Source organism: Oncorhynchus keta, unplaced genomic scaffold (genome assembly GCF_023373465.1).
Source record: "Oncorhynchus keta strain PuntledgeMale-10-30-2019 unplaced genomic scaffold, Oket_V2 Un_contig_18191_pilon_pilon, whole genome shotgun sequence".
NCBI lineage: Eukaryota > Metazoa > Chordata > Actinopteri > Salmoniformes > Salmonidae > Oncorhynchus > Oncorhynchus keta.
Window position 1 is genome coordinate 45001 of NW_026280787.1, and position 10000 is coordinate 55000.

Consider the following 10000-nt stretch of genomic DNA (forward strand, 5'->3'; position numbering starts at 1 on the left):
TGAAAGGATTTACTCAGTACTCTGATATCTCTGTAAACCATCACCCTCTCTGAACAGCGGGACGTAAGGCTGCATCTTACTCAGTACTCTGATATCTCTATAAAACATCACCCTCTCTGAACAGCGGGACGTAAGGCTGCATCTTACTCAGTACTCTGATATCTCTATAAAACATCACCCTCTCTGAACAGCGGGACGTAAGGCTGCATCTTAGTCAGTACTCTGATATCTCTATAAAACATCACCCTCTCTGAACAGCGGGACGTAAGGCTGCATCTTACTCAGTACTCAGATATCTCTATAAAACATCACCCTCTCTGAACAGCGGGACGTAAGGCATCTGCAGATATCTCTATAAAACATCACCCTCTCTGAACAGCGGGACGTAAACTACAGGTTGTGAGGGTGTATCTTATGTTTCTATAAAACATCACCCTCTCTGAACAGCGGGACGTAAGGCTGCATCTTACTCAGTACTCTGATATCTCTATAAAACATCACCCTCTCTGAACAGCGGGACGTAAGGCTGCATCTTACTCAGTACTCAGATATCTCTATAAAACATCACCCTCTCTGAACAGCGGGACGTAAACTACAGGTTGTGTTATAGGGTGTGTAAGGTCTTATGTTTACATCAGAAACAACACTGTAAACAATAACAACAACACCAGTTACCTCTCACCTGTCTGACTGTTGACAAGGCCGTCTACTGACAGTGTCATAACTGTAATGTTTACATCAACAACAACACCCGTTACCTCTCACCTGTCTGACTGTTGACAAGGCCGTCTACTGACAGTGTCATAACTGTAATGTTTACATCAACAACAACACCCGTTACCTCTCACCTGTCTGACTGTTGACGAGGCCGTCTACTGACAGTGTCATAACTGTAATGTTTACATCAACAACAACACCCGTTACCTCTCACCTGTCTGACTGTTGACAAGGCCGTCTACTGACAGTGTCATAACTGTAATGTTTACATCAACAACAACACCCGTTACCTCTCACCTGTCTGACTGTTGACAAGGCCGTCTACTGACAGTGTCATAACTGTAATGTTTACATCAACAACAACACCCGTTACCTCTCACCTGTCTGACTGTTGACGAGGCCGTCTACTGACAGTGTCATAACTGTCATGTTTACATCAACAACAACACCCGTTACCTCTCACCTGTCTGACTGTTGACAAGGCCGTCTACTGACAGTGTCATAACTGTAATGTTTACATCAACAACAACACCCGTTACCTCTCACCTGTCTGACTGTTGACAAGGCCGTCTACTGACAGTGTCATAACTGTCATGTTTACATCAACAACAACACCCGTTACCTCTCACCTGTCTGACTGTTGACAAGGCCGTCTACTGACAGTGTCATAACTGTAATGTTTACATCAACAACAACACCCGTTACCTCTCACCTGTCTGACTGTTGACAAGGCCGTCTACTGACAGTGTCATAACTGTAATGTTTACATCAACAACAACACCCGTTACCTCTCACCTGTCTGACTGTTGACAAGGCTGTCTACTGACAGTGTCATAACTGTAATGTTTACATCAACAACAACACCCGTTACCTCTCACCTGTCTGACTGTTGACAAGGCCGTCTACTGACAGTGTCATAACTGTAATGTTTACATCAACAACAACACCCGTTACCTCTCACCTGTCTGACTGTTGACAAGGCCGTCTACTGACAGTGTCATAACTGTAATGTTTACATCAACAACAACACCCGTTACCTCTCACCTGTCTGACTGTTGACAAGGCCGTCTACTGACAGTGTCATAACTGTAATGTTTACATCAACAACAACACCCGTTACCTCTCACCTGTCTGACTGTTGACAAGGCCGTCTACTGACAGTGTCATAACTGTAATGTTTACATCAACAACAACACCCGTTACCTCTCACCTGTCTGACTGTTGACGAGGCCGTCTACTGACAGTGTCATAACTGTAATGTTTACATCAACAACAACACCCGTTACCTCTCACCTGTCTGACTGTTGACAAGGCCGTCTACTGACAGTGTCATAACTGTAATGTTTACATCAACAACAACACCCGTTACCTCTCACCTGTCTGACTGTTGACAAGGCCGTCTACTGACAGTGTCATAACTGTAATGTTTACATCAACAACAACACCCGTTACCTCTCACCTGTCTGACTGTTGACAAGGCCGTCTACTGACAGTGTCATAACTGTAATGTTTACATCAACAACAACACCCGTTACCTCTCACCTGTCTGACTGTTGACGAGGCCGTCTACTGACAGTGTCATAACTGTAATGTTTACATCAACAACAACACCCGTTACCTCTCACCTGTCTGACTGTTGACAAGGCCGTCTACTGACAGTGTCATAACTGTAATGTTTACATCAACAACAACACCCGTTACCTCTCACCTGTCTGACTGTTGACAAGGCCGTCTACTGACAGTGTCATAACTGTAATGTTTACATCAACAACAACACCCGTTACCTCTCACCTGTCTGACTGTTGACAAGGCCGTCTACTGACAGTGTCATAACTGTAATGTTTACATCAACAACAACACCCGTTACCTCTCACCTGTCTGACTGTTGACAAGGCCGTCTACTGACAGTGTCATAACTGTAATGTTTACATCAACAACAACACCGTTACCTCTCACCTGTCTGACTGTTGACAAGGCCGTCTACTGACAGTGTCATAACTGTAATGTTTACATCAACAACAACACCGTTACCTCTCACCTGTCTGACTGTTGACAAGGCCGTCTACTGACAGTGTCATAACTGTAATGTTTACATCAACAACAACACCCGTTACCTCTCACCTGTCTGACTGTTGACGAGGCCGTCTACTGACAGTGTCATAACTGTAATGTTTACATCAACAACAACACCCGTTACCTCTCACCTGTCTGACTGTTGACAAGGCCGTCTACTGACAGTGTCATAACTGTAATGTTTACATCAACAACAACACCCGTTACCTCTCACCTGTCTGACTGTTGACAAGGCCGTCTACTGACAGTGTCATAACTGTAATGTTTACATCAACAACAACACCCGTTACCTCTCACCTGTCTGACTGTTGACAAGGCCGTCTACTGACAGTGTCATAACTGTAATGTTTACATCAACAACAACACCCGTTACCTCTCACCTGTCTGACTGTTGACAAGGCCGTCTACTGACAGTGTCATAACTGTAATGTTTACATCAACAACAACACCCGTTACCTCTCACCTGTCTGACTGTTGACAAGGCCGTCTACTGACAGTGTCATAACTGTAATGTTTACATCAACAACAACACCCGTTACCTCTCACCTGTCTGACTGTTGACAAGGCCGTCTACTGACAGTGTCATAACTGTAATGTTTACATCAACAACAACACCGTTACCTCTCACCTGTCTGACTGTTGACGAGGCCGTCTACTGACAGTGTCATAACTGTCATGTTTACATCAACAACAACACCCGTTACCTCTCACCTGTCTGACTGTTGACAAGGCCGTCTACTGACAGTGTCATAACTGTCATGTTTACATCAACAACAACACCCGTTACCTCTCACCTGTCTGACTGTTGACAAGGCCGTCTACTGACAGTGTCATAACTGTAATGTTTACATCAACAACAACACCCGTTACCTCTCACCTGTCTGACTGTTGACAAGGCCGTCTACTGACAGTGTCATAACTGTAATGTTTACATCAACAACAACACCCGTTACCTCTCACCTGTCTGACTGTTGACAAGGCCGTCTACTGACAGTGTCATAACTGTCATGTTTACATCAACAACAACACCCGTTACCTCTCACCTGTCTGACTGTTGACAAGGCCGTCTACTGACAGTGTCATAACTGTAATGTTTACATCAACAACAACACCCGTTACCTCTCACCTGTCTGACTGTTGACAAGGCCGTCTACTGACAGTGTCATAACTGTAATGTTTACATCAACAACAACACCGTTACCTCTCACCTGTCTGACTGTTGACGAGGCCGTCTACTGACAGTGTCATAACTGTAATGTTTACATCAACAACAACACCCGTTACCTCTCACCTGTCTGACTGTTGACAAGGCCGTCTACTGACAGTGTCATAACTGTAATGTTTACATCAACAAACACACCCGTTACCTCTCACCTGTCCGCTGTTAGCTAGATCATCCACTGTCATGGTGTTATCCAGTCTGAGCCCCAGTCCAAAGTCACACAGACAACAGGTCAGATCCTGCTTCACCAGGATGTTAGAGCTCTTCAGGTCATCAACAACAACACCCGATGGGCACTGACTGTTGGGCCGCCTGCAGGGCCTGTGGTCACTGTGAAGGTGTGCCACCCCGCAGGCCAGTAATGGACCAGCCCAGACCCCGTAGATCCTCCCAGGAGACCAGGTTACTGGTCAGGTACTCCTGAAGGTTTCACCTCTGACTGGGGTGGAAGGCTGTGATCAGCCAGTACTGCTTCTGACATCTACAACGGACAAAAAGACACCAACAGAAACTGTCTGGTTAGAAAGGGTGTTGGGAACAATTAGCTTAAAGTGGTCTGTTTGTTTGCCTGGCGACCGGAGCTGTTTTGCTCCTGCCTGACGCTAAGCCACGCCCACGGACAGTGTCATAACTGTAATGCTCAACAACAACACCCTTGCTCTCACCTGACAGTGCCACGTCTACTGACCTGCTCTTTGCTCTTGCCTGACGCATCAACAGCCACGCCCTCACGGACCCGAGCCGTCTCTTGCTCTTGCATGACGCAACAAGTTACCTCCACGCCCACGGTCCGTCTACTGAGTGTCTCTTTGCTCTTGCCTGACCTGTCTGACTGTTGACAACGTCTACTGACAGTGTATGCTCAACAACAACACCCGTTACCTCTCACCTGTCTGACTGTTGACAAGCCACTCCCACGGACATCCCGAGTTACCTCTTTGCTCTGCCTGACGCGTCTACTGACAGTGCCACGCCCATGGACCCGACCTGCTCTTTGCTCTACTGACAGTGCCTGTAACGCTAAGCCACGCCCACGGACCCGAGCTCTTTGCTCTTGCCTGACGCTAAACCACCCGTTACCTCTCACCCACTGGACCCGTCTACTGAGCTCTTTGTTTTGCCTGACCTTCACCTGCTGACACGCCCACGGACCCAAGCTCTTTGCCCTTTCCATGACGCTGAGTGCCACGCCCACGGACCCGAGCTCTTTGCTCTGTTGCCTGACGCTTAAGCCACGCCACGGACCCGACCTCTTTGCTCTTGCCTGACGCTAAAGCCACGCCCACGGACGGGAGTTTCTTCTCCACAGTGAGTCTGGATCTGAGTTCCTCCCACGGAGTGTCATTTATAACACGCAAACACATTCTATCTGTTCTGATTGGTCCAGAAAACCGGACCTGGGTTGGGCCAGAGCCAGAACACACACAGACAAAGGTGGCTATGACACCTCTGATTGTAATCCCTTCCAGTAAAGTGCAACAAAGATAACATAGGCTGCGATTAGGCCTGAAAGAAGTGCACTACATATGTAGTGTGGAATAGGGTTCCAGCCCTGCTCCTCTAAAGTCTTTGCACTATGTAGGGAATAGGGTTCCAGCCCTGGTCTAAAGTAGTGCACTATGTAGGGAATAGGGTTCCAGCCCTGGTCTAAAGTAGTGCACTATGTAGGGAATAGGGTTCCAGCCCTGGTCTAAAGTAGTGCACTATGTAGGGAATAGGGTTCCAGCCCTGGTCTAAAGTAGTGCACTATGTAGGGAATAGGGTTCCAGCCCTGGTCTAAAGTAGTGCACTATGTAGGGAATAGGGTTCCAGCCCTGGTCTAAAGTAGTGCACTATGTAGGGAATAGGTTCCAGCCCTGGTCCAAAGTAGTGCACTATGTAGGGAATAGGGTGCCAGCCCTGGTCTAAAGTAGTGCACTATGTAGGGAATAGGGTGCCAGCCCTGGTCTAAAGTAGTGCACTATGTAGGAATAGGGTTCCAGCCCTGGTCTAAAGTAGTGCACTATGTAGGGAATAGGGTTCCAGCCCTGGTCTAAAGTAGTGCACTATGTAGGGAATAGGGTTCCAGCCCTGGTCTAAAGTAGTGCACTATGTAGGGAATAGGGTTCCAGCCCTGGTCTAAAGTAGTGCACTATGTAGGAATAGGGTGTCATTTGGGATGGAACTTGCACAGGGACGCTACACTACCTTTCTCTCCTCTGCTGTGAGGAAGTGGAGGACGTTGTCGTGGCGAAGGTTGATGTCGGAGAAGATGTCCCTCGTTCTTCCACGATGCGTACTCTTCCTCAGGGATATAAGATCTTCACGGCCACCGTCTCATACTGGTCCGACGAGGAGCCGGGCTGCCTCAGCTTGGCCTTGAACACCTCAGCGAAGCGCCCCTTACCCACCTAATGTAGGTATAATATACAGTAAATCTGGTTATAACCCTTACCCACCTAATGTAGGTAAATATACAGTACATCTGGTTATAACCCTTACCCACCTAATGGATATAATATACAGTAAATCTGGTTATAACCCTTACCCACCTAATGTAGATATATATACAGTACATCTGGTTATAACCCTTACCCACCTAATGTAGATATAATATACAGTAAATCTGGTTATAACCCTTACCCACCTAATGTAGATATAATATACAGTAAATCTGGTTATAACCCTTACCCACCTAATGTAGATATAATATACAATAAATCTGGTTATAACCCTTACCCACCTAATGTAGATATAATATACAGTAAATCTGGTTATAACCCTTACCCACCTAATGTAGGTATAATATACAGTAAATCTGGTTATAACCCTTACCCACCTAATGTAGATATAATATACAGTAAATCTGGTTATAACCCTTACCCACCTAATGTAGATATAATATACAGTAAATCTGGTTATAACCCTTACCCACCTAATGTAGGTATAATATACAGTAAATCTGGTTATAACCCTTACCCACCTAATGTAGATATAATATACAGTAAATCTGGTTATAACCCTTACCCACCTAATGTAGATATAATATACAGTAAATCTGGTTATAACCCTTACCCACCTAATGTAGATATAATATACAGTAAATCTGGTTATAACCCTTACCCACCTAATGTAGATATAATATACAGTAAATCTGGTTATAACCCTTACCCACCTAATGTAGGATATAATATACAGTAAATCTGGTTATAACCCTTACCCACCTAATATAGATATAATATACAGTAAATCTGGTTATAACCCTTACCCACCTAATGTAGATATAATATACAGTACATCTGGTTATAACCCTTACCCACCTAATGTAGATATAATATACAGTAAATCTGGTTATAACCCTTACCCACCTAATGTAGATATAATATACAGTAAATCTGGTTATAACCCTTACCCACCTAATGTAGATATAATATACAGTAAATCTGGTTATAACCCTTACCCACCTAATGTAGATATAATATACAGTAAATCTGGTTATAACAAATACCCACCTAATGTAGATATAATATACAGTAAATCTGGTTATAACCCTTATCCACCTAATGTAGATATAATATACAGTACATCTGGTTATAACCCTTACCAACCTAATGTAGATATAATATACAGTAAATCTGGTTATAACCCTTACCCACCTAATGTAGATATAATATACAGTAAATCTGGTTATAACCCTTACCCACCTAATGTAGATATAATATACAGTAAATCTGGTTATAACCCTTACCCACCTAATGTAGATATAATATACAGTAAATCTGGTTATAACCCTTACCCACCTAATGTAGATATAATATACAGTAAATCTGGTTATAACCCTTACCCACCTAATGTAGATATAATATACAGTAAATCTGGTTATAACCCTTACCCACCTAATGTAGGTATAATATACAGTAAATCTGGTTATAACCCTTACCCACCTAATGTAGATATAATATACAGTAAATCTGGTTATAACCCTTACCCACCTAATGTAGATATAATATACAGTAAATCTGGTTATAACCCTTACCAACCTAATGTAGATATAATATACAGTAAATCTGGTTATAACCCTTACCCACCTAATGTAGATATAATATACAGTAAATCTGGTTATAACCCTTACCCACCTAATGTAGATATAATATACAGTATACCTGGTTATAACCCTTACCCACCTAATGTAGGTATAATATACAGTAAATCTGGTTATAACCCTTACCCACCTAATGTAGATATAATATACAGTAAATCTGGTTATAACCCTTACCCACCTAATGTAGATATAATATACAGTAAATCTGGTTATAACCCTTACCCACCTAATGTAGATATAATATACAGTAAATCTGGTTATAACCCTTACCCACCTAATGTAGGTATAATATACAGTAAATCTGGTTATAACCCTTACCCACCTAATATAGATATAATATACAGTAAATCTGGTACCCACTAATGTAGGTATAATATACAGTATATCTGGTTATAACCCTTACCCACCTAATGTAGATATAATATACAGTAAATCTGGTTATAACCCTTACCCACCTAATGTAGATATAATATACAGTAAATCTGGTTATAACCCTTACCCACCTAATGTAGATATAATATACAGTACATCTGGTTATAACCCTTACCCACCTAATGTAGATATAATATACAGTAAATCTGGTTATAACCCTTACCAACCTAATGTAGATATAATATACAGTAAATCTGGTTATAACCCTTACCACCTAATGTAGATATAATATACAGTAAATCTGGTTATAACCCTTACCCACCTAATGTAGATATAATATACAGTAAATCTGGTTATAACCCTTATCCACCTAATGTAGATATAATATACAGTATATCTGGTTATAACCCTTACCAACCTAATGTAGATATAATATACAGTACATCTGGTTATAACCCTTACCAACCTAATGTAGATATAATATACAGTAAATCTGGTTATAACCCTTACCCACCTAATGTAGATATAATATACAGTACATCTGGTTATAACCCTTACCAACCTAATGTAGATATAATATACAGTACATCTGGTTATAACCCTTACCCACCTAATGTAGATATAATATACAGTAAATCTGGTTATAACCCTTACCCACCTAATGTAGATATAATATACAGTAAATCTGGTTATAACCCTTACCCACCTAATGTAGATATAATATACAGTAAATCTGGTTATAACCCTTACCCACCTAATGTAGATATAATATACAGTAAATCTGGTTATAACCCTTACCCACCTAATGTAGATATAATATACAGTACATCTGGTTATAACCCTTACCCACCTAATGTAGATATAATATACAGTAAATCTGGTTATAACCCTTACCCACCTAATGTAGATATAATATACAGTACATCTGGTTATAACCCTTACCAACCTAATGTAGATATAATATACAGTAAATCTGGTTATAACCCTTACCAACCTAATGTAGATATAATATACAGTAAATCTGGTTATAACCCTTACCCACCTAATGTAGATATAATATACAGTAAATCTGGTTATAACCCTTACCCACCTAATGTAGATATAATATACAGTAAATCTGGTTATAACCCTTACCCACCTAATGTAGATATAATATACAGTAAATCTGGTTATAACCCTTACCCACCTAATGTAGATATAATATACAGTAAATCTGGTTATAACCCTTACCCACCTAATATAGATATAATATACAGTAAATCTGGTTATAACCCTTACCAACCTAATGTAGATATAATATACAGTACATCTGGTTATAACCCTTATCCACCTAATGTAGATATAATATACAGTATATCTGGTTATAACCCTTACCCACCTAATAATATACAGTAAATCTGGTTATAACCCTTATCCACCTAATGTAGATATAATATACAGTACATCTGGTTATAACCCTTACCAACCTAATGTAGATATAATATACAGTAAATCTGGTTATAACCCTTACCCACCTAATGTAGATATAATATACA

At 41.7% G+C, this 10000-nt stretch overlaps 1 pseudogene; it reads right to left on the bottom strand.

Annotated features, from left to right (window-relative positions):
- LOC127920045 (TGF-beta receptor type-2-like) overlaps nucleotides 1–10000 on the bottom strand; it is a 53220-nt pseudogene that overhangs the window by 23313 nt on the left and 19907 nt on the right.